Source organism: Mesoplodon mirus, assembly GCF_964341445.2.
Source record: "Mesoplodon mirus genome assembly, chromosome: X".
Taxonomy (NCBI): Eukaryota; Metazoa; Chordata; class Mammalia; order Artiodactyla; family Ziphiidae; genus Mesoplodon; species Mesoplodon mirus.
Genome location: NC_138981.1, coordinates 6,746,166 through 6,772,642, shown reverse-complemented (window position 1 = coordinate 6,772,642; position 26,477 = coordinate 6,746,166). Strand labels below are relative to the sequence as shown.

At 47.7% G+C, this 26,477-nt stretch overlaps 1 protein-coding gene across 4 annotated transcripts in view; it reads right to left on the bottom strand.

The window, feature by feature from the left end:
- The window catches only part of TBL1X (transducin beta like 1 X-linked), a 224,290-nt gene that overhangs the window by 26,178 nt on the left and 171,635 nt on the right, over positions 1–26,477 (bottom strand). The window lies entirely within an intron of this gene.

Here is a 26,477-nt window from a genome sequence, read left to right as displayed (position 1 = left end):
TCTGCGTCCGTTTCTCTCTCCACTCCCTGCTTCTCACCCCACCTCCTGCTCGTGGCCTCGTTATTAAGAAAATGTAAAATAGGCACTTGAGACTTACTTCAGGGGTAGCACTGTAGCCGCTATTAACTTGTGTGTATTTCTTTATACACTGTAAGCCCCTACGTTAGACCGTACGGGAGAGCGCCTCGGAGGCTCTCCCCGCCCAGGGTCCTTCCGCTCTTACTCTCTGAAGGACATGAACAAACACCCTTTGCGGTCAGCCTTCCCTCCTCCCTCTAACTTGTTTTCTCTCTCTCTCTGCCCTCCGTTCCCCTACCCACTCCTGACAGAACAGAACCACCCACCCCTGTGTTAACCAGTGACTCTATCCCCCTGAGTCTCTGCCACCCTGTGGACAGTCTTCATCTCCAAGCTTTTATCACTCATTTTCCGGCAAGGGGTAGCCTAGAAAAATCTGAGGTCAATGGATGGAGCAGGACCGAGTGGGTTCTCGGCCGGACTCCCCATCGCATGGGCTCATCCTTATATACTCTGGGCCACAATGGCTTCTCTCTCGTAAGAATTCTTCCTGGGTGACAGCCCCGCCCACCTGGCTCCTACCATCTCTTCCATTCGTGTCTCCACCAGCTGATGGGACGGGACACTGGACTGAGAGCCATTTGTTATCGTCCTGGTATCTTCACAAGGTCTAGTGCAGGACTACGCCCGCCGCGGCAGTAATAAAATAACACCCGCCAGCCCTGACACGGTACGCACTCTCAGTCAGGCACTGCTCCAAGGACTTCCTCCTAATTCCGTAACCCTCTGCAGTCATTCCCTCATTCTCTTTTCCCCCTTTTACGGATCGGGTCCTGAGATCTCCCAAAATTAACTGACACACCCCAATCACTAGCTCCAAACTCAGGCAGTAGGACACCAATTGCAACCCACCACAAAACTCCACCCAGAAACTTCTACAGAGTGTTCCACCAGAGCACAGCCTTGACTGTGACCAGGGCTCCTGACAAACACATCTCAGTGACCGATGGAGCAGCTGTGGGGGAAAAGTCAAGCTTTTGGTCTATGTCTTAGTCCGTTCCAGCTGCTATAAAAAAACACCACACACTGGGTGGTGTCAGCAGCAGACATTTATTTCTCACAGTTCCGGAGGCTGAAGTCCAAGATCAAGGTACTGGCAAATTCAGTGTCTGGTGAGAGCCCACTTCCTGGTCCACAGATGACTGTCTTTTCCCTGTAACCTCACCACGTGGAAGGAGCAAGGGAGCTCCATGCGGCCTCTTAGAAGGGGACCAATCGCATTCACGAGGGCCCCATCCTCATGACCTAATCACCCCCTAAAGGCTCCGCCTCCAAATATCACACTGGGGATGATGCTTCAGCATATGTATTTGTGTGTGTGTGTGTGTGTGTTCGGAAGGGAAATACAAAATTCAGTCTACAGAAGTATTATTTCATTCATCTGCTCACCCACTCATTTATTCCCTCAAGTAACACAGGGCCATAAAAATGCTACTTTTGGGGGGAATGTTTGAATTTTATTTTATTAATTTTTTAATACAGCAGGTTCTTATTAGTTATCCATTTTATACATATTAGTGTATGCATGTCAGTCCCAATCTCCCAATTCATCACACCACCACCCCCGCCACTTTCCCCCCTTCAGGTCCATACGTTTGTTCTCTACATCTATGTCTCTATTTCTGCCCTGCAAACGGGTTCATCTGTACCATTTTTCTAGGTTCCACATATATGTGTTAATAACATGATATTTGTTAGAAATGCTACTTAAGTCACGTGAAACACAGCAGATTCTAACTACCTTACCACCTTTAATCAAACCTGGGCACTTTGTGTCCATTATCTCAATCTTCACAGCAGCTGTTGAGAGTTGGTGTTTCTGTTTTACACATGAGAAGGACAAATGCTGGAGAAATAAGATAACCTGTCCAAGGTCCATACATGTGATGAGAGGCTGAACTAGAATTTCAACTCTACACTATGTGACTCCAAGATTCACCTTTTTAACCTTACTTACTCTAAGACCCACAGGCATAGGAACCTAAATTCTTAAATTCTCCAGGTGGATGCCAAGCCCATTCCCAGCTGGACCACCAGTGGCTCTGAATCGGCAGCAGCCACAGATACAGTGCAGGCAACTTGTAAAGAACTGGGTGCAAACCCACTTCTAAGCCAAGACTTGAATATGTCCTGGATTGCTCTTTATCTGGGTTGGGGATATAGTTTGGTTGCATAACTTTCTTGTCTCTCCACGGGATACTGCTCTTCAAAGTAGATTCCATTTCTAGAACATGTTGATGACGATACTCAGTGAAGGACTACTGAAAGAAGGGGATGGAGCAGTGAAGACAAATGGCGGGGGCGGGGTGTGTGGGAGTCTGAGGCTTCTGCAAGGAGGAGGGCTGAAAGCCATCTGCTAGAAGGAATGTCCCCCCACTAAAGCAAAATGATGACTAAGGGGGATAAAGCTCTGTAAGGGAACCATGACCTTGAACACTTGGGTCCGCTACTGGAGATGACAGTAAATCATGACTGGAAACGAACGAGGTTATCTTCAAACCCTTGCTGTAATGTTCCATGTCACTGCTGGAAAGAGTCCTCCTATTTGCTTACATTTACATTAGCTGCATTTCTTTGGACAGATGTATGTGTGGCCTCCAAATCAATGCTTGCTTTCAGTCCATTTGTTTGTAAGACTTTCTTCTTGATTTCTGGCCAAGCAGATTTCATCAAGGCAAGTGGGAGGGCCAGGCAGACAAAGTGTCAGGAGTCCTGGGTTCCGTCCTAGCTCGGCCACACGGGGGCTGAGTGTCTGGGCCAGGCCCCTTCACTGGGCTGGGCCTCCATTTCCTTTACTACCACACGGGGCTAAGGAGTGCTCAGGAGCTGAAGGGAGAAGCAGAGGCAAGAGCAGCAGGAACACAGACACTTTTTCTAGTTTAAATTTATTTTATTGAAGTATAGCTGATTTACAATGTTGTGTTAATGTCTGCTGTACAGCAAAATGGTTCCGTTATACATATACACATTCTTTTTCATATTCTTTCCCATTATGGTTCATCACAAGATTTAAAAAAAAATTTTTATTGAAGGATAGTTGACTTACAATGTTGTGTTTGTTTCTTCTGTACAGCAAAGTGACTCAGTTATACATATATATATTCTTTTCCATTATGATCTGTTGCAGAACATTAAATATAGTTCCGTGTGCTATATAGTAGGACCTTGTTGTTTATCCATTCTATATATAATAGTTTGCATCTGCTAATCCCAAACTCCCACTCAGTCCCTTCCCCGCCCTCCATCTTGGCAACCACAAGTCTGTTCTCTCTGTCTGTGAGTCTGTTTCTGTTTTGTGTCATATTTTAGATTCCACCTATAAGTGATGTCATAGGGTATTTTTCTTTCTCTGTCTGACTTACTTCGCTTAGTGTGATCATCTCTAGGTCCATCCGTGTTGCTGCAAATGGCATTACTTCATTCTTTTTAATGGCTGGGTAGGAAGTAATCCATTGTATGTATGTACCACATCTTCTTTAGCCCATTCATCTGTCGATGGACATTTACATGGTTTCCACAGATGCTTTTTAATCTACATAGAGGACCATGAACTAGTGGAAACATCCCTTTTCCATGTCGCCTTGTCCATGCAACGAGGACAACTGATGTCGCAAGGGTACTTCCCGGTTCTGGAATTCATTCACCGTGGAACAGGGGGATGTCCTCGGCCTCTGTCGGGGAGGCCTGCTTGAGCACTTCCTCTTAGGTCACGGTTGCTGCCCTGTGCCAAGGTGCCGTGTAATATGCCACCTTGGAAGACTGGCATCTCCAGGAAGGATGCCCCTGTGTTGGGGGTGGCCAGCCTCCATATGCCGCCACCAGTGCCCCAGCCCTCCCAATGAGGCTCCAGGGCTAATGAGCATATTCATTTTCAGTCTGCCAGTGCTACGACTTCTGTGCCTTATGCCTCTTCAGCTTTCCCCCAGCTTTCAGGGCATCCCTTCTTCTCCCCAACAAGACACTGGGAGGAACAGAGAACAGGATGTCAGTGACAGAGATGCAAATGCTCAGAACTGGCTCCATGGCAGGTGTGGAAGTTGGTAAAAAGAGGCAGAACACAGAGCTTGGTGGCACCCTGATGAAAGATTCCTGGGACAGCTCAGTGTGAGTATCCTTGGTGTCCACTGCTCGGGCAGCCTGGAGTGGTCACTGAAGCCCACAGACTTGCCTCCTGCTAAGCAAAAGGCATCCCTGATGAATCTCTCCTCAGGAAGGTTTCTCAGTGGTGGCATGACTGACATTTGGGCCAAACCATTCTTTGTTGGGCCAGGGAGTTGGAAGGGGCGCTGTCCTGTGCACTGCAGGATGTTTAGCAGCATCCCTGCTCTCTACACAGATTTTTTTTTTTTTGGCTGCACCGTGCTGCTTGCAGGATCTTAGTTCCCCAACCAGGGGACTGAACCTGGGGCCACGGAGGTGAAAGTGCCGAGTCCTGACCGCTGGACCGCCAGGGAGGTCCCTCTACACACTAGGCGTCAGCAGCAAGCCTCCTCCTGGCCACGACAACCAAAAAGGCCTGCAGTTATTGCCTAACTGACCCTAACCACGGCAGACAACCAATGACCCAGAGGAAGCACACCTCCCGAAAGGACACAATCCACAGGTCTAGTCTACTCACACTTCTGCTGCATTTATAAACACCGAGAGTGGATTGCTGCCATTGAAAAGCAAGTCACAGAATTCAGATAACACATGGTAATGGGGGATAACCAGATGAAGTGAAGATATTCCGAGGAGAAAAAAGGGTATCATCATGATAAACTGGGAAAGGTTTAAAACAAGCACTACGTTTTTTATAAAGCACAGGAAGACCTTCAAGAGTAACTAATCTGAAAAGATACACGCACCCCGATGTTCATTGCAGCACTATTCACAATAGCCAAGGCATGGAAGCAACCAAAATGTCCATCAGTAGATGAATGGATAAAGAAGATGTGGTGTGTACACGATGAGACACTACTCAGCCATAAAACCTGAAATAATGCCATTTGTAGCAACATGGATGGCCCTAGAGATGATTATCATACTAAGTGAAGTAAATCAGACAGGGACAAATAACATATGATATCACTTATACGTGGAATCTAAAAAAATAGTACAAATGAAATTATTTACAAAACAGAAAGAGACTCACAGACATAGAAAACAAACTTAATGGTTACCAAAGGGGAAGATGGGGAGTGCTAAATGAGGAGTATGGGATTAACAGATACACACTACTATACATCAAATAGATAACCAACAAGGATTTACTGTATAGCACAGGGAACTATACTCAATATCTTGTAATAAATTATAATGGAATCGAATTTTTAAAAAGAATATAGATCTATACATATCTATATAGATATATATACATATCTGTACACCTATCAAATCACTTTGCCGTATACCTAAAACGAACACGATATTGTAAATCAACTATACTTCAATAAAAACAATAAATTAAAAAAAAAGATCTTGAAGAGTAAAATCCTTCCCATTTAGGGTTGAAAGGTGCTACCATCCATGAGAGAGGGAAACAGCAGGTGCATGAAGGTGCTTCGTCCAACTAGGCAATAAAAACAGATTTAAAACAAACTAAGTACATGCTTTGTTTCTTGCAAAACCACTAAACCATACCTCTTTCACAATGGCTTCACAAACCATTCGCGTTGTGCAGTGAACCATCCTGCCCCATTAATGCTGGCCTGATTCATCAGCAAAACCTGCTAAATGATCACTCACGGCCCTTAGAAACGGTGCTTATTCGGCAGAGAAAAGCAGACATGTTAATACTTAGGCAGCTGTGCCACTGGTTCTGCATCTTCAGCTGGAACAAATACCAAGGGCACCAATTTGAGGCACTAAAACGCAGAATCTTTATCAAGTACTTAATGGACTTTATACTTGGAATACTGACAGCTATCCAAGGCCAATGGGCACGATATGAGAATTATTTAGATCAGGGACAGGCAAGCTGAGGCCCACGGCTGCCTGTGCCTGGAAATAAAGTTTTAGTGGAACACAGCCATGCGCAGGAGTTGATATACTGCCTACGGCTCCTTTCACACTACGATGGCAGGGCTGAGTAGCTGCAACAGAGCTAGTATGGCCAACAAAGCCAAAGATATTTACTATCTACTCCTTTATAGGAAAAGTGTGCCAACTTGATTACTATATATAGATAGATAGATAGATAGATAGATATACACATACACACAGACACGTAGATATATGTATGTATACATATATGTGTACACACACACATGGACCACACAAAAGCAGATGTCATGGCTTCCCATATCTGCTCTTTCATTTCTTTCTGCTGCGGACTCCATGTCTGTTTCCCCAAAATTCGTATGTTGACACCTGCACTCCTAAGGTGATGGTATTAGGAGGCGGGGCCTTGGGAGGCAAGAGGTCATGAGGGCAGGGTCCTCATGAATGGGATTAGTGCCCTTACATCAACACGAGCAAAAACTCTCACAGTTATCTTTCTAGGAGTAAATACAACTTTCTTCCCAGAACACTTTCTTGGGCTGTCAGCGGGTCCCACCGAACCTGCCGGCACCCAGGACTTCTCAGCCTCCAGAACTGCGAGAAACAGCGTGTGTGCTTGTGAGCCACTCAGTCCACAGTGTTTTGTTACAGCAGCCCAAAGGCACTAAGACCCTCCTTCTGCTCTGTTTGAGTGACAGTGGCAGCAACGGTAGCAACCCAGCAGCCGACATTTACTCAGCGCTTCCTTTGTGTCAGGCAGCAGCATTCAAGCTTTCCAGGTGCTCTTTGATGGGACACAGAACTACCACAGTAACTTGGCTGATTCGCCACAAGGAACCTAGGACTTACTCTCCTTCTCAAAAGCAGTGAAGAGCCTGCAGGCCTGGGAATAGCCCTCGGAGCCTCTCATTCCCCGTTTTCTTTCTTTCTTTTTTTTTTAACATCTTTATTGGAGAATAATTGCTTTACAATGTTGTGTTAGTTTCTGCTTTATAACAAAGTGAATCAGCTCTATGTATACATACATCCCCATATCTCCTCCCTCTTGGGTCTCCCTCCCACCCTCCCTATTCCACCCCTCTAGGTGGTCACAAAGCACGGAGCTGATCTCCCCGTGCTATGTGGCTGCTTCCCACCAGCTATCTATTTTACATTTGGTAGTGTTTATATGTCCATGCCACTCTCTCACTTCCTGCCAGCTTACCCTTCCCCCTCCCCGTGTCCTCAAGTCCATTCTCTATGTCTGCATCTTTATTCCTGTCCTGCCCCTAGGTTCTTCAGAACCATTTTTTTTTTCTAGATTCCATACATACGTTTTACCATACGGTATTTTCTTTTTTTTCTTCCTGACTTACTTCACTCTGTATGACAGTCTCTAGGTCCATCCACCTCACTACAAATAACTCAATTTTGGGAAAACAGCTTTTAGATGAAGATGTCATACAAGCAACAGTCTCAAAACACCAAAGAGGGCTCTTGGTCATATGTCTATACCAGAATTAAAAACCCATCATGTTATCTGAGAATAATAATAGTTAATCATAAAGGTAATGATATTAAGTACTTATTATGTGTATCAGCCCTTTTCATGAATTAGGTTAGCGAGTTGGCAACAACCTATGAGTTAGTCTTAATAAATCCCTATTACAGATGGGGAAATTGAGTCACAGAGCAGTTAAAAGTGATTTACCCGAGGGCACACAGCTAGCAAGTGGCCATCTGATCTCTGAGTCCATTCTCTTAACCCACACACCACACACTACTGAAATTTGTTTAGAAACCTCTGAATGATTCAAAATGGTATCCTTTTTAAAAAGAGAAAGAAAATCATCCTATCAGTAATACCATTTATATTTCAAATTTCAACAAAATAAGTTGCAAACAAGGCCTACATTGCAGAAACTAGACGGAATGCTTTCCAGGTTAAAGAGGCAAACAAAGACGAAGTGTATAAAGAGAGCTATATTAGGAACAAGAGACAGCAAAGTCAGATGCAGTGATGCAGGAGTTTGGTGCTGTTTCTTTCTTTTCTTTTTTTTTTGTTTTTGCTGTACGTGGGCCTCTCACTGTTGTGGCCTCTCCCGTTGCAGAGCACAGGCTCCAGACGCGCAGGCTCAGCGGCCATGGCTCACAGGCCCAGCCGCTCTGCAGCATGTGGGATCTTCCCGGACCGGGGCACGAACCCGTGTCCCCTGCATCGGCAGGCAGACTCTCACCCACTGAGCCACCAGGGAAGCCCTGGTACTGTTTCTTTTTGTTCACAGAGAGAACACACTTCACCCATGTGCTCCACGGCCTGGGCCTGCCTTCACTTGCTTCCCCGGCTTCCTTTTATGACCAACAAACAGGTGGAATTAGGCGATCTCCAAGGTCCCTTTCAATTCTAAAATTCTAGGCAGAGGAAAAAATGACCTCATCATCCCAATCAAACCCACGGGATTTTAATTTATGGAGGTGAGTGAGTGATGACACGGAGAGATGAAGGCCACGGAAAGAAGAGTCCATCACTTACAATTCCAGTGGGAAGTGGCCATGCCAGGCCACCAGGGCCACAAGAAACCTTATCACATGCAGGGACCAGAATACCAAGAAACAGAGAGAGGAACCGGGACTACGGCTTTATGAATATAACGGGGGTGGAGTAGCTTGGTGGGCATGTCCCCTACTGGACAGGAAGTGAAAACACACATGTGAGAGTCTGTGGATGGGAGGACTGTAATACGATTTCCACGTGCCCGCAAAAGCCACCTTGAGAGAGAGAGGTCAGTGGCTCTGGCCGCCGGTCCCTACGATTAATGACCACCAAGCAGCCACTGGTTAACACGCTCATCCAGTCCAACTGGCTACCGGGGTTTGACAATGGGGTCATTCTGAAAACGAAACTGTGGACTGCTAAGGACTACATGGCACTTCCTTATTTCTGTAACATCCCTGGACGTGGTGCAGTCAGCACAGCTTCTCCTCTGTCAGTACTTCCCGGATCATAAAGTTTTATCTAACAGAACTGCAGCTGCCTGCAAAGCGGCCCGCCTTCCTCTTGGCGGGTGAGGAGGGCAGGGGGACCGGGTGACTCAGGTGTGCAGGTGGGGACAGTACTGATAAAAGTAAAGGCGGGAGAGAGGCTGAGGGTGGTCCAGAGAGAGCTGGACCAAATAAATCAAACAGAGGAACAGACACACACACACACACACACACACACACACACACACACACACACACACAGAGTGAGAAGGTGTAAACAGAAAAGGCGGGAGAATAAGAAATCATACCCTCATCTCTGGCGGCTGATGTATAATCAGTTCACTTCTTCTTTTTGGAAGTGATGGATTCGTCTCACCAGAGGATACATTTTCTGCCCGGGAAGCAATTCATAACCGTAAACTCTAGTTTTACCCATGGTAAAAAGCACGAACATATGCTGAGAGTTCTTTTTGATTTTTCAGTCTACATCACTATACATGTCCATAACAACTCTACACTTCAATGTGTTTATCTTAAAAAAAAAAAAAAAAAAAATCCCCGAGACCCGGCTCGCCCACACTGTCCCAATTCTCCACTATCTTGCTGGAGAAAAAACCGAGTGCAGGGAGGTGGCTTTATGAGCCGCAGACCTGTTCTCACTGACCTGCCGTAACATGGAATTCAGCGTAAAATGGAACTGCTTGGATGGTGCCCCAAAGAAATACCAGGAGGACCTCGTTAAAAATAGGGTTTCACTTCTCACATCTGGCCTGGACCCCAGGGGCGGCGGCGGAGAGCAGCCTGGGCTGCTGGCTGTTGCAGACCTTGCAGTCCTGCCAAGACCTGTAACATCCGCTAGACCTGGGAGGCCTCCAGGAGGAGAGAGCACGAGGCAGGTTATGAACCAAGGGTGCTACTTCCTCCTGGGCCCACAGCTGGCCGGGGGGCGGCAGCTGCGCGAGGGGCGCCGGGGAGGCGGCCGCCTGCCCCCACAAGCTCAGCCAGACCTCCGCTCCCGCTTCCGGACGCCACTCGGAGGAGCCTCGCTCGGGGCCCGCTCCTTCTGGCACCACCGCCGCAACAGCTTTGAAGCCTCGTGAATTCCAGAGCCGCTATTCGTTGACTGGGAAAGTCGAGCACGACTGCCAAACCGGAGATTTACGATGGACAGGACCGTTAAAAACTACAATTAACACAGGACTTGGGGGAAAAACAGAGAAACCAAGTTGGAGGAGAGAGGGAATAAGTCACACCATTACATGCTCGACACAAGTGCTGTTCTCACACGGGGGAATTTCCTCCAGTCCGCTTGCCCTCGCAAATTAAGCTTTACATGTAATTCTTGTGGTCCTAGAATTCTGCACCCGTGTTCTTTCTTACCTAACACAATATAAGCATTTCCCCTGGTTGCTAATTGGTCTCAATGGTCACCATTTTGGTTGATTCTCAGTTTTCACTGACAGTCATCCCTGACTTACACACACGGCCTTCGGATTTACTTTCAAAGACTCATCAGTGGCTTCCCACCGGACAGCCTGGCCTTCGTGGGCTGTTGAGCCAGCGTCCCAGCACTTCCTTCCTTCCCCTCCTGTCCTGTAGCCTTTGTTCCCCGCGCCAAGATGGTTCCTCCTCCATAAACACGCGGGGCTTGGCTGAGCCTCCGGGCACTAACTCGGGCTCTTGCTTTTGGTTGAAACGCTCTCCTTCCTCCTTTGCCTGAACAGTTCTAGCTCAATGCCTCCTCCTCTCCGCACCCTCCCCCATGGTCCTCTGCGAACTCCTCCAACCTCACACGTATCAGCCTCTGGGTCAGACGCCTCTTTAATATCTGTGACACTCCCTGGGTAGGGAGGAAAAGACTTCCTTCCCCCTCCCATCTGTCCTTCCAACCCTAGCACCTAGGGCAGTGTCACCACTCAACAGACAAGCCAGCGAGAGACATTTATAGAACTGCAAGTCAGGATAACTGCTTTCTTCGTGCGTATCAAGGATTCCCGGATGGCATCCATACCTCTGACAGTACCTAAAACAACTTAACATAGCACGGGGGCAAATATTTTAAAATCAAAGTTATTTACTTTGATGTGCATCATACAAGTACGATTAACAGATATTTTTGAAAATTTAGGATAAAGTAACTGCTTCAATTTAAGGAAAAATGTTAATAAATATTAACAAAATACTTTTAGGTATATGCAAAAATGATGTAGACAGTACAAGAGAATTGAGGATGGGAAATACACGTATAGACAGAGGAGGGCAAGAGAAGTGTCCAAAGGACAAGGAAGTAATCGATACTCACTATACACACATGGGGGCGGGGGGGCGTCCAGGTTCCCTGGATGGGAAGAAACTCCTACATTCCATTAGTAGGCTTGGACAGGAGTCTGCAAACTATACCCTCTGAGCCAAATCTGTTCCCTTGCCTGTTTTTGCAAATAAAGTTTTATTGAAACACAGCGACTCTCATGTGTCTATGTATTTCTGATGGCTGCTTTTGCACTACAAAGACAGAAATGACTGGTTGTGACAGAGACTAAAATACTTACTATCTTTCACAGAAAGATTCCTCCGACTAATCCAGGGGAGACACCTAAACTAGGCGATGGGACCAACAGGTGCTTAGGAAAGCAGTTTCTGATCCCTCAACTTGTTTTATGAGGCCACTATAACCCTAAGATCCAAACTTGATGAGGACATCCAAAAAGGAACATCACAGCCTAACTTCTCCTGGTAAAATACACTCAAATATACCAGACACAGAACTAACAAACGGAATTCAGTGATATATATGAAGAGCACAAAATGTCCGGGCCAAGTGGGGTTTATTCCAGGAACACAGGCTTTAATGTCCAAAGATGAATCAACAATTTCACCACATTAAGAGTCAAGAAAGGGCTTCCCTGGTGGCGCAGTGGTTAAGAATCTGCCTGCCAATGCAGGGGACACGGGTTTGAGCCCTGGTTCAGGAAGATCCCTCATGCTGCGGAGCAACGAAGCCCGTGCGCCACAACTACTGAGCCTGCGCTCTAGAGCCAGCGAGCCACAACTACTGAAGCCCGCGTGCCTAGAGCCCGTGCTCTGCAACAAGAAAAGCAACCGCAACGAGAAGCCCGTGCACCGCAACCAAGAGTAGCCCCTGCTACGCCACAACTAGAGAAAGCCCACGCGCAGCAACAAAGACCCAAGGCAGCCAAAAACAAACAAACAAACAAAAAAGAGTCAAGAAAAATCACTTACGTGTAACGTTCCAGAGCTAGATGGCCTGTTCTGAATCCTAGCTCTACGACTTCCTGGCAGTGTGACCTGGGCAAGTGGCTACCTTCTCAACGCCTTGGGTTTCTCATCTGTCAACGATACCGGCTGCTGTACCTACTTCTTAGGGGTAATAGTTTTATTGGTCAAGTACTTAGAATCATGCCTGGCACAGAGCACGTGCTCAATAAATGGGAGCTGCGGTCACTAAGGCAAGGCAGTGACGATGGGGAAAGATGTAGCACTAACAAGATTTGGGGAGCACCCAGCTGGTGGAGACAGTACGAAAGATACTATGGACAAAGAATGTTTGAACAGGATTCGATGTTTTCATATTAAACCGCGATACGATTACGGGACAGAGGAAGTTTTTCTTTGCCGGGGAGGGACGGTGGTCAGGAAATGGCAATGGTATTACGTGTGGAATTATGTTAAAGAATGCTTGGGAGATATACAGCCAAAACAGCAGTATGGAAGGCAACAGAGCGGCTAGGGATGGACACCTAGACTGGTGGGTCAGAGAGGTTAGGAATGGACCCCCAGACTGGGGGATCAGAGAGGTTAGGGATGGACCCCCAGACTGGGGGATCAGAGAGGTTAGGGATGGACACCTAGACTGGGGGTGAGTAGAGAGGCTAGGATGGACACCTAGACTTGCAGAAGGAACAGCACACTGGCCACACAGACATGGGAGGGAAAGAAAAGGATGTCACCTTGGGGACAATGGCATTTAAGAAGTGGGTCGTGGAGACATCAGTAGAACAACATATAGAAACTTGGGAGGAAAAGGACAGTGTTGTGTCTGACAGTCCAGACGACTGGCTCTTCAGTCTGGAAGGAAGAAAGGAAACTGAAATTGGCAGGAAATAAAGTACACCAAAGCTGGACACTTTTAAGGTCACATTAGAATTTCAGAGCAGGCAGATCTTAAATGTAATGGTGTATGAACTTTGGAAAACAGGCACTTTGGTAAATGGTTATTTCGTCTTAGCTAAAAAAAGGAAACAGGAACCATCTTAGGTTTTTTCATATCATCAGTAATGTTTAAAGTAGGAAACAACGGTATCCTAAGACTTAAGGGCATCTTCAACAGCATCTAACCTCTCTCTGAGGGCAATACCAATGGAAATTGTTTGTCTGTACTGACCAAGACACATATTTAAACAACTGTAACTTATAAACACTCAACTGATTTTCAAGTGATTTTTATTCTCATTGCTTCCCCCCACCCCCCTGACAAATTAATGAGCACAAGAATGGCAAATCTTGAATCCGAGCTTTTACACACATACCAACGAGAGCAGTAAACTCAGAAAAGATTGCACAACCCAAACTGCACGGGAACCAGGATGACTGTGAACATCTGGGACATACAAAAGCAACTTCTCCACGGTTCCGTTTTGCTACTCTAATTGGTTATTATCAAACCCAAAGCGCAGTTTAGGAAAACACTCTTCCTGAACAAAGAGGAGTTCATTGGCAACTAGCACCACGACAAGAGGGTCTGTGACGAGACGATTCTCATAGTACAGGTTCTTTCCGACGCCCAGGCACAGCGTAAGGGGAGGCTCAGCCCCGCTGCAGACTGTGCTCTGCAAAGGGAACGTGGGCAGGCTTCGCTGGAGGAGAAGTGTGCATTAGTGATGCCACAAATCTCTCCTGGGGGGTGCTTTACTCTTTTCTACATAAGAGGCATGGCTATCATGTTCTCCAGCTACTTACCTGCCCTTACATTTTTTAAAGTGATTTTTATAAAGTGAGGTAAACACAGACTCACAAATGCATAAATGATAGATAGGCAACCACAACCTGGACTGGACTGGGGCAGGAGGGACACAGCCAGGGTCTGTCCAGGTTCGCCGTCTGTCCCCCTCAGCAAGTGCTGCAGGCCCCCACGACCGCCCTCTGATATAAACCTGGACACCAAAGCTCGGGAGGCTAGCAACACTGCGCGCGTGTCATCGTACATGCTACTGGGAGGATCAGGTGCCATCAGGTCACTCCACCAGGAGAGGACACCTGCAAAGCGTGCGCCTGGTTCTCCTGGACTGGATGCCATGCACCTCTTCCCTTGGCAGATTGTAATCTTTTGTTTTGGGGGGGGGCGGGTGTATTGATTAATTTTTAAAAATAAATTATTTTATTTATTTTTGGCTGCGTTGGGTCTTTGTTGCTGCACGCGGGCTTTCTCTAGTTGTGGCGAGCGGGGGCTACTCTTTGTTGATGTGCATGGGCTTCTCATTGTGGTGGCTTCTCTTGTTGTGGAGCACGGGCTCTAGGCACACAGGCTTTAGTAGCTGTGGCACATGGGCTCAGTAGTTGTGGCGCACAGGCTAAGTTGCTCCACAGCATGTGGGATCTTCCCGGCCCAGGGCTTGAACCCATGTCCCCTGCATTGGCAGGCGGAATCTTAACCACTGTGCCACCAGGGAAGCCCCTTGATTAAATTTTAATGGAGAAAAATTGAAGCTGTCAATTCAAAATAAAGTGCACCACCAGATATTGCATAAACAAGACATTTGAACAAACAAAATATAAACCCAATTATACTACAATTAAGAGGAACATAACAGGGCTTCCCTGGTGGCGCAGTGGTTGAGAGTCCACCTGCCGATGCAGGGGATGCGGGTTCATGCCCCGGTCCAGGAGGATCCCACATGCCGCGGAGCGGCTGGGCCCGTGAGTCATGGCCGCTGAGCCTGCGCGTCCGGAGCCTGTGCTCCGCAACGGGAGAGGCCGCAACAGTGAGAGGCCCGCGTACCGCAAAAAAAAAAAAAAAAAAGAAAAAAAAGAGGAACATAACAGAAACGGAGACATAGGATTGACTTTGATTGATCTGTATCTTTTCTCTCCAGCCTTCCTGAGGTATAACTGACATATACCAATGTGTACACTGCGATGCTTTGACGCACGGATATACACTGTGCAAGGGTTACTCAACAGGCTACTTAACACAGGCGTGGCCTCACACAATTAACCTGTGTCTACTTCAGTGAGAGCACCACGCGGTACATTATAACCTGTATCTTTGTGCTGTAATCCACTGAGTGTGACACTTAGTAAATTCTGTGAATCCTTCTAGCAAACCATAGAGCCTGAGCGTGCTCTAGGGGGCGCAGCCAACAAACCACCAAAAAGGCACTGCTTCCATCTACTGGAAGACATGAGGACATGAGACATTACTGTTTTACATGGTTTTATTTAATGTTTATTTGTTTTTTTTATTTTGGCAGGGCGGCTTGAGGGATCTTAGTTCCCCGGATCGAACCCGGGTCCCAGCAGTGAAAGCGCCGAGTCCTAACCACTGGACCGCCAGGAAATTCCCTCACGTGATTTTAAAGGTACTTTCATCCTCTACTCATAGGCACAAACTATTCAGGTTCTTCCTGATTTATTATTTGATGAAACCAATATTGTCCTTTATGATGTCTAAAGCAAAGGCTACCATTACCTCAGAGAAATGCTTGCCTTGACCGTTTTCGTAAAGATTCTCTTTCTAAGCAGGGACAACATTAGCAATGTAAAAGAGCCACTGCAGTCAAAAATATTTTTAGAGACTCAGCTGAACAATAAGCCCTGAACTTGTGTTTAAATTAAGACAGTTGAACCATTAAAATGACTTCCCGAATCCGGGAAACGTGTCTTGCATAAGAAGTCATTCCTTGGTCCCAGGAAACACAGCGGAGCCTACCGGGTGATGTGTCAGCTGCTGGGATTACAGAGAGCAATGCCGCTTAATCATTTTTGGAGATGTAGTTATTCAAAAATATTAAGAGGAACACCCTTTTCCTGGTTATCTAACCTCCTCACTGGGAGTCCAAAGCACCCCCCCCCCAAACCGAAAACAAAACCCAGACTGAAGACTGCTACTCCCAATTATTTTATTATCTGCTAGAGAACGGTTCTGGCAGACTTCCCTCTTCCTCGAGGGGAAAAATACTCTGGAAAAATTTAATAAAAACAGGGACTGCATTATGCTCACTGTTAAAATCTACTTGAGTTCTGCAGCAGAAGGAATAAAAATGCAGCCCAAGAAGATGATAAAGAGTGAGAAAATGAGAATCCTATTACAACTCCACTTTCCAATAAAAACTAACTGGAAGAAGAAACACCCCACAACTCAGGGATGTGTATCAGTGCTTCTCAACTGGAGACGATTCTGCCCTCCAGGGGACATCTGGCAAAGTGGAGACATTTTTGGCTGTAACACAGGGGAAGCATTGCTGTCATCCAGTGGGTGGAGACCAGGGATGCGGTTTAACAACCTACAATACTGGACAGCCTCACCGGCAAAGAACGACCCGCCCCAAATGTCAACAGTGCTGAGGCTGAGAAACCCTGGCTCTTTCCTGACTGCCAGGAGAGGCTGACAGTCTTTTGATAATGCACGCTCTTGTGGCCATTCAGAATATCTCCAGAGATTAAGACCCTCAACTCTGCCCACCTAATAGAATTCTTCAAGCTAAAGACCATAAGGGGATATTTAAAAACCTTGTACAACACTGGAAAAGCGGTGGGGAAGAACATTGCATAGACTTTTATCCTCCCCGTAAAAATACAGCCCGTCCAGTACCTATGGGCCCGATCAAATGCAGAATTGCTTCTCATGACAATTACCCAGGAGGAAACGGCCAGGTGAGCACGGCATACGATGCACACCTGAGTTTGCTGAGTTCCCAAGGAAGCAAAGATTTGTGCTATGTATACATGACAACTGCTGTTCGCCTTCAGATGACTCTTCATTATTTTTTCTGTTTCCAAAAGCCCCAGAAGGTTAGTGTGGCTATCCACTTCTTAGTTAATACAGCTATGAGTCGAATCCAAGTAAAATAGACACCCCATCAAAACCTAGGCCTACACAATGGCTAATGACCTGAAAATTCTAATTAAAATGTCTCGGCCTCGGTTGTATTACTGACCTGTCTCTCTCTCACACACACACACAGCTCTGCAGACCATGGAAGTGCAAAATTATCACTGCTGTTTAATTTTTTTGTTTAATAATTTCAAGATTATCATGGACTGAGAGGAAGTTGTGAAAATAGTGGAGTCCTGTGTGCCTTTCACCAAGCCTCCCCGAATGGTGACATCTTATCTTGCCCTAGAACAACATCAAAACCGAGAAGTTACATCCAACTGACTGGTCACCTGACTGCAAACCTTCTCCAGGTTTCGCCATTTCTGACCTGTGCGTGTGCGTACGCGCATCACTACACACGTAGCGTGTATAATTGTATCCCATGTGTCCATGTGTGATCACCTCTGCGGTCAAGACGCAGAGCTCTTTCATCAGCACAAAAGAACTCCCCCAAAGCAGCCCTGTGCAGGTGGACCAGCCACCCGACGCCCGGCAGCCATCTCTGCAGGCTTGCCATTTTCTGAGCGCTCTACAAAAGGAACCGTACAGTCTGCGGCCTTTGACGATGGCTTGTTTCTTCCAGCACATCTCCTTGGAGACTCACCCAGGCTGTGTCATGTATCAATAATTCGTTCCCACTTATTGCTGAGTGGGACTCTGGGATATGGACACACCACAGTTTGTTTAGCCAATCACAGACATTGGGGAAATCTCCAGTATACTGCTACTGCAAAACATGTTGTTTTCAGTATTATTTTTAAAAAATAATCAGATTTTTGTAGGATACCAACCTAGCTTAAAAATGACCCCGTGTAGGGGCTTCCCTGGTGGCGCAGTGGTTGAGAGTCTGCCTGCCGATGCAGGGGACACGGGTTCGTGCCCCCGTCCGGGAAGATCCCACATGCCGCGGAGTGGCTGGGCCCATGAGCCATGGCTGCTGAGCCTGCGCGTCCGGAGTCTGTGCTCCACAACGGGAGAGGCCACAACAGTGAGAGGCCTGCGTACCACACACACACAAAAAAAAGACCCCATGTGTGCCAAGGACTCACCCCAAACGCTGTACAGTTCTATTAAAAAGCCTTTCAGTGTTAATAATGTTACTGTGGAATTTAAGTGGCTTATCTTCCTTTTGAGACATATTTTCCAAACTCTGAAATACTCTACACACAAAACTTACCTATAATACTGTGATTTATTTAAAAGTTGTGGTTAAAATACACATGATATAAATGCACCGTTTTACCTATGTAAAGCGTCCAGCTCGGGGGCATGAAGCGCATTCACACTGCTGTGCGACCATCCTCACCGTCTCCAGAACTTGTTCAACTTCCCAAACGGAGACTCTGTCCTCATCCCACACTAACTCCCACGCCCTCCTTCACCTGCTGGCACCCACCTTCCCGTCTGTGTGGACGTGACTCCTCCAGAGACCTCGTGTAAGTGGAACCGCACAGTATGTGCCTTCTGTGACTGGCTTACTCCACTGAGTACAGAGCCCTCAAGGTCCATCCCCGTGGTAGCACGGGTCCGAGGTCCCTACTTCTTAAGGCCGAGTAACATCCCACTGAATGGAGGCACCACACTGTGTTTCCCTCTCATCCGTCCATGGACACTGGGTTGCTTCCACTGTGATTTTTTTTTGCGGGGGGCTGTGTTGGGTCTTCGTTTCTGTGCGAGGGGTTTCTCCAGTTGCGGCGAGCGGGGGCCGCTCTTCATCGCGGTGAGCGGGCCTCTCACTGTCGCGGCCTCTCCCGTTGCGGAGCACAGGCTCCAGACGCTCAGGCTCAGTAGTTGTGGCTCACGGGCTCCAGACGCGCAGGCTCAGCAGCTGTGGCTCACGGGCCTAGTCGCTCTGCGGCATGTGGGATCCTCCAGGACTGGGGCACGAACCCGTGTCCCCTGCATCGGTAGGCGGACTCTCAACCACTGCGCCACCAGGGAAGCCCCAGACTTTTACTTCTGAAAACCATGGATGCTCCTCTCAGAATAAGGCACATACGGCAATGCTAATATAGGCAAAACATATGTGTAAGAGATTGGCCTCTCGACCACGAATCATGACAGATCAGAAAGTAAATTCCAGCGTAGGAGGAGTTTTCAATCCTACTCGGAAGTCTTTAAATCTCCACAATGAAGCAAGAAGTTCACCATCCTGCTGATTTGTGATATACGATAAATGACTTTCTACCATCTATCATAATGATAAGCTTCTTTCACTGTCTAAAATGTTAAAAACGACAGCCACGGGGGACACGCAGCCTGGTAACACCCCCGCACCTGACAAAACATTAGGGAAACAACTTCTCACTTGTGTTCCTTGTTCACTGTTACAGTTACCACCACAGTCGTCAAGTGGTTTTGATTAAGCCTCTGTCTGTTCTTCATGGTGTGCAAATGTCAGTCACAAAACTCACAGCAGAGAAACACTTCCCCAAGTTTCGATGACGTTAATACCTTGGGTGTGTAGTCAAATCAATGCATGGAAACCTTTAGCATCTGCCCTACCTGGGGCCCTGCCGGCAGGAATCCTGCTATCTACCTGGAAGCCGGCCCAGACGGACGTATGTCCTGCCCACAGGCTCGGTCTTACCCACTGGAGGGCTGGCCAGGCGGCAGAGTTCCCTAGTTTCCTGCAGAAAGGTGCACACTTAAGGAGGAGTAGGTGTGCACGGGTGGATGTTCTCTCACTCAGCAGATCTGTGGAAACCGTGACCCCGGTACAGGCTCACGAAGGCTAATTTTAAACCCTGAGAGGAAGCGTAAAACTTCATCAGTATCCTGTAGATGTACCTGCGGGGCGCAGTGTCCTTTTCCTTACTTTCCAACATGTCCTGCACCCCAGGCACCAATTAGCTCTACAACTCGAATCAAACCTATAAAACCACTGATGGTTGTGAAGTGCCTCACTGCCGAGTGAGACCGAAGAGGATGTGGTGGCTTCTGATAAACTCAACCCACACTTGTCACATGGCCAAGCAATCCCACTCCCAGATACCAACCCAAGAGAAATGAAAACCCACGTACGACAAAAGCCTGTATGCAAACGTCTGCAGCAGCCTTAGCTGTAATTGTCAAAACCTGGGGACAACTCAAATGTTCTCACACGGGACAAGGACTAACCGCCCTGCGCCCCTAAAATGGAACATGACGTAGCAGTAAAGAAGGAACTACGGACGTATGCACCAGCGTGGACAAACGTCAAACGCACCGAGAGAGGCCAGACTGTCAAGGCTCCCTGCTGTAAGATTCCACATCTAAGACATTCTTGCAGAGGCAAAACTACAGGGACCGGAAGCAGAGCGGTGCTTGCCAGGGGCTGCAGTGGGGGGAAGGGCCACGGGGGACTTTTTGGGGTGATGGAGCTGTTCCGTATCTTGACTGTGCTGGTGGTTACACAACTGTAAACGTTTGGCAAACACTGAAAATCTGTACTCCAAAAAGGGTGAATCTTATGGCATGAAAATTATACCTTACATTAAAAAAAAAAAGAAAGAAAGAAAAAGAAAAAGATGGTACAGATGAGGGTGGGGAGGGGAGAAGCAGCCACATCTAACAAGGAAAGGTCACGTCTGTCTTCTCCAAGGCTGCCCACTGAGATGAACGAGAAAAAGGTCTTGTCACGATTTAACGTCATGGAGAATCTGGCCCCAAACCCCCAGACCTTCTCTCCTTTCCAGAATTAATGGTGACACTGACCCAACGTCATATGAGACCATCCTTCCCTCCATCCGTCATGGAGCTGGTCCTGTGCACACGACATAACAAAGACACTCGGGCTTGTCTGTGACAGATCTCCAAAGCCATTCATTCACCTCCTTCACCAGAGCCTTGGCAACTCCTGGCAGGTAAACCCCCTGGTTGTGTAAAGAGCTGCCTGCCACCAACGCTAGAGTCCACTGGGTCCCTGCCCCACTGGATCTGGGACAACAATGTTTCTGTATAATTTAGATTTGAGGATGAGGCCCCAGAGGAAATATTTAATGTGCCTACAGAGACTCACTTATCGGATGTCTGGAGGGGCCGCTCGCAGAAGCCCAGGCAGGCTGACACGCATCCACAGTGAGAGAACATGGAAAACACCGACCGGCTCAAACGGGCTTTGCCTTTTAAACAGGTTGTTGATTGATCGAACCTGGAGTTATTTTACAGAGACAGCCCTGTGTCAGCACAACACGAGAACCCATCTCCAGGATGACCCCGGAACCAAGAATCTTCAGTCTGTGGAACTCAGAATAGAAATGTTGCCACCAGAGCCTTTCATGAAGCGAGAAACCCTTCAATGAGGAAAACCTGGCTTCCAGCAGTGCGAGTAGCTTGTACGGACTGATTGGAGACTAGCCAGTCGGCTTCCAAGTTCAAAACTCCCCAAACCCTGGATCAGGGAGACAGATGTGAGTCCTGCCCCTTGTGTCCTTGCAGGTTGACCTCGCAAAAGACCTCCTTCTTCTCTCAAAAGCTGGTGACACAGTACTGGCTTCTATGAGTGCTGGGCAGTGAGACTTTGCTTGGATCATGAAGGGAAATTATGGGCTGCGTGGCAAAGACTCTCTGCCACAATCTGCTTCCTAAAAATTGCCCAGACGGCAGATCTGACCACACGATTAACCCCTGTAAGGCAGAGGCCAACAGACTCCTAGCCCTCAAAACTGGACTCCCGTAACTCATGCAAAAACCAACTGAGCCACTCTGGTGCCAGAGCTGGTCAAAATCTCCTGAGTCGAAAAGCCTTGCTGACTAACCAGTTTCACTTATCAGGCTGCCATGCAGCGCAACTGTGAGATGTCACAAATCAACAGTATTTAGGGAGTGCTTTCTACGGGCATGGCCCTTGCTTCAGACAACGAACAGTGACAACAAGCCTTTAAGGAAAAGGCTGTGGAATATATATACAGCTGGGTGAAGGTCAGGGAAGAGTCCAAGATGACACGAATTCTGCCTCTTGAGGGCAGAAACCCAAAACAAGTCCATTTTCAAGATTCTTTCCTGAGTTTGCAGAGATGAGATGTGGATTCGCACAACACTTTCGGGAAGCATCATTTCAATACCCTGCCTTCCTGTTATCTGGGGGGATGAATGTTCTGTCGGTTATCTTACTTGCAGCCAAAAGCATCCTACCTGATATGCGATACGTTTAGTGCAGGACTCTCTGCATCGGCTTAGGTGGCCGGAGCAGGAGTGCCTGTGGTTGCAGGGAACTTGTCCCTAGAGCGGGTGTGGAACACTCTGAGTCTATTCCTGGTTGTGAGGTGGTGGGCAGATCTACCAGAGAACCAGGGGTGTGCCTCACTGCGGGGTCCTCACCACCTACCATCTCCGGCCTCCTCCGCACCCACTTTCTTCTACACACAACCTGAGGATGAAGACTACTGAAGACTTCACAACAGAGAACTTTCAACCTCTAGTAGAGAAGCCACGCTGGGAGGGGTTGAGGAATGAATCACTTATCACAATACAGGACTTAGCTTGAATGCATTTGATGGCGGCAAAGGAGAGAGAGCACAGATACTTAATCAAGAGACCTTTTTCTTTCTTTTCTTTTTCTTTTTTTTTGAAAAACTAGAAAGGAGACATTAACAGGCCAAGGGGAAGGTGCTCTTTGCACTTGGTGGGTGCTCGATAAATATATGCTTAACCAAAGCTTGAGATTTGAGATAAACATGTAAAACCACCCCAAAATGAACAGTTACACATTAGGCATTTCTTCCTTTGAGCATGTCCTCGTGGGGTACTCGAGTCAGTCGTCAGAGGAACACACAGTAATCTCTTAACACCTCACTCAACCTATGGGATTTTCTCTAGGGAGTCTGACAAATTAGGACAGCAGTTCAGCAGACGTTACATACAATCAGCGTTGATGAAATTCTATACATTGCTGTCTCCCAAGTCTCCTTCTCAGTTGCCTGGTTACAGAAACTTTATCAACAAATGTGAGACAAATGTAAACAAACACCAAAAAAGGAAGTTTCGCCTTTCTGGGGGACGAATGGAGATTTCTGTGTTTATTCAAAGAGGTCAGCAACGCTCCTGCCCCACGGCTCTAGGAACCAACCACCGGGAGAAACCTTTCTCTGGGTTACACAAAAGCTTTCTTTCACACCCTTTATTTACCCTGATGTTCACAGACAGAGGGACGGGGATTTTAGCATGTGATTTGTCTACACGTTTTGACCGTGCTTTTGCCTTCATCCTATCTTTGTGAGGAGGTGTTTCTAAAAGGAAAGAATCCCAAATTCAATGCTGGAAGTCTACAGGGAGACAGGGTGTGGTACATGGAACTTTCATTTACAATCGTTTCTGGGAATCTATCAGATCAGGGCTAGGGGAACACTTGTACTCCAGGTGAGAGATTCCCTGGTTAAGTTCTGAGGTTAAGGTATCAGAGCAGCGGTGGTGATTTCCCTGATTTACAGGGTTAGGCAGTGCCTATTTTGTTTTGCTTATCAATTTTTTTTTTCTTTGCGGTTCGCGGGCCTCTCACTGTTGTGGCCTCTCCCGTTGCGGAGCACAGGCTCTGGACGCGCAGGCTCAGCAGCCATGGCTCACGTGCTTATCAACTTTTTATACTATGTTCTGGCAAAACCTAATCCAAAGGTTCGAGTGTATATGTAGAAAGAACGTGTACTTTCCATGAAAAATGCTAGCTGGGGTCGCTAGCAGAAAGAGAGATCCAGGCTTGGTTGGGGAGAGGTTCATTTATAACATGCTACATGCCCGATGTATTTCATCCCTTTTGCCCAGGATAACCTTTTTTTTTTCCCTAATTTATTTATTTTATTTTTTGGCTGCATTGGGTCTTTGCTGCTCTGAGCAGGCTTTTCTCTAGCTGCGGCGAACAGGGGCTACTCTTCACTGTGGTGCACGGGCTTCTCACTGCAGTGGCTTCTCTGGTTGCGGAGCACCGGCTCTAGGCGTTGCGGGCTTCAGTAGTTGCAGCGTGCGGGCTCAGTACTTGTAGCTCGTGGCTCTACAGTGCACGCTCAATAGTTGTGGCACACATGCTTAGTTGCTCCGCGGCATGTCGGATCTTCCTGGACCAGGGCTCAAACCCATGTCCCCTGCACTGGAGGCGGATTCTTTTTTTTTTTTTTTCCCCTGCGGTACGCGGGCCTCTCCCTGTCAATGGCCTCTCCCGTTGCAGGGCGCAGGCTCTGGACGCCCAGGCCCAGCGGCCACGGCTCACGGGCCCAGCCGCTCCGCGGCATGTGGGATCCTCCCGGACCAGGGCACGAACCCGTGTCCCCCGCATCGGCAGGCGGACTCCTCCCAACCACTGTGCCACCAGGGAAGCCCCAGGATAACCATTTTTCCAATGGGTGAATAATGTGTTCAAGAATAAGAATCGAGCCATTTGGTTTACCTGCAAGGCCTGCCCATCGCACCCTTCTGAGCTGACCCTGAAAGAGCCGTCCCAGGGGCCCACAGATGGTTCACCCTGAGTCCTAGCATGTGTGTTTCTGGCAAGTGGGACCTGGGAATTGGCTTCCTTCTTGAAAAATCAAGTTGCAGGATATATACAACAGGACACCAAGTGTATAAAGCTTAAATGTGCGCAGAACAAACTGTTACAGGTTGAACTGGCCCCTCAAATTCATGTTGAAGTCCTACCCCCACAGTACGCCTCAGGATGTGACATTATCTGGAAAAAGGGTTACTGCAGATGTAACTAGTTAAGATGAGGTCGTACTGGAATACCGTGAGCCCCTAATCCAATATGACTGTGTCTTGACAAAAGGAGAAACCTGACAAATTTAGACAGAGAGGTACATGCACACAGGGAGAGTGCCATGTGAAGGTGAAGGTATGTATCAAGGGATGATGCACCAACAAGCCAAGGAGAGCCAAAGACAGCTGGGAAAGCACCAGAAGCTGGGAGAGAGGCTGGGACAGACTCTATCACAGCCCTCAGAAGGAACCACGCCAGCTGACACCCTGCTTTCAGACTGCTGTCCTCCAGGACACTGAGACAATATATTTCTGTTCAAGCCAACCTACCAAATCACCCCACCTCCATATATACACACCATATGTGTACACCAGCCCATAAATGCCCTCCCTGTGCTCGGGGCTAAGAATCCCCAAATCACGCCACCCCCATATATATACATCATATGTATACACCAGGCCATAAATGCCCCGCCCTGTGCTTGGGGGCTAAGAATTCCCAAATCACCCCACCCCCATATATACACACCATATGTATACACCAGCCCATAAATGCCCTCCCTGTGCTGGGGGCCAAGAACCCCAAATCACCCCACCCTCATATATACACACCATATGTATACAGCAGCCCATAAATGCCCTCCCTGTGCTCGGGGCTAAGAATCCCCAAATCACGCCACCCCCATATATATACACCATATGTATACACCAGGCCATAAATGCCGTCCCTGTGCTGGGGGCCAAGAACCCCAAATCACCCCTCCCCCATATATACACACCATATGTATACACCAGCCCATAAATGCCCTCCCTGTGCTGGGGGCCAAAAACCCCAAATCACCCCACCCCCATATATACACACCATATGTATACAGCAGCCCATAAATGCCCTCCCTGTGCTGGGGGCCAAGAACCCCAAATCACCCCACCCTCATATATACACACCATATGTACAAACCAGCCCATAAATGCCCTCCCTGTGCTCAGGGCTAAGGATCCCCAAATCACGCCACCCCCATATATATACACCATATGTGTACACCAGGCCATAAATGCCCCCCCCTGTGCTCGGGGCTAAGAATCACCAAATCACCCCACCCCCATATACACACACCATATGTACACACCAGCCCATAAATGCCCTCCCTGTGCTGGGGGCCAAGAACCCTAAATCACGCCACCCCCATATATACGCACCATATGTACAAACCAGCCCATAAATGCCCTCCCTGTGCTTGGGGCTAAGAATCCCCAAATCACGCCACCCCCATATATATACACCATATGTATACACCAGGCCATAAATGCGCCCCCCCCCGTGCTCGGGGCTAAGAATCCCCAAATCACCCCAGCCCCATATATACACACCATATATATACACCAGCCCATAAATGCCGTCCCTGTGCTGGGGGCCAAGAACCCCAAATCACCCCTCCCCCATATATACACACCATAAGTGTACACCAGCCCATAAATGCCCTCCCTGTGCTGGGGGCCTAGAACCCCAAATCACCCCCCCCATATATACACACCATATGTATACAGCAGCCCATAAATTCCCTCCCTGTGCTGGGAGCCTAGAACCCCAATCACCCCCGCCCCTCACCATATCTATCACAACTGCTCTTGATCTTAATTCCAATCTGATTTCACGTGAACAGAAATGTCAAGGGAAAGAAGA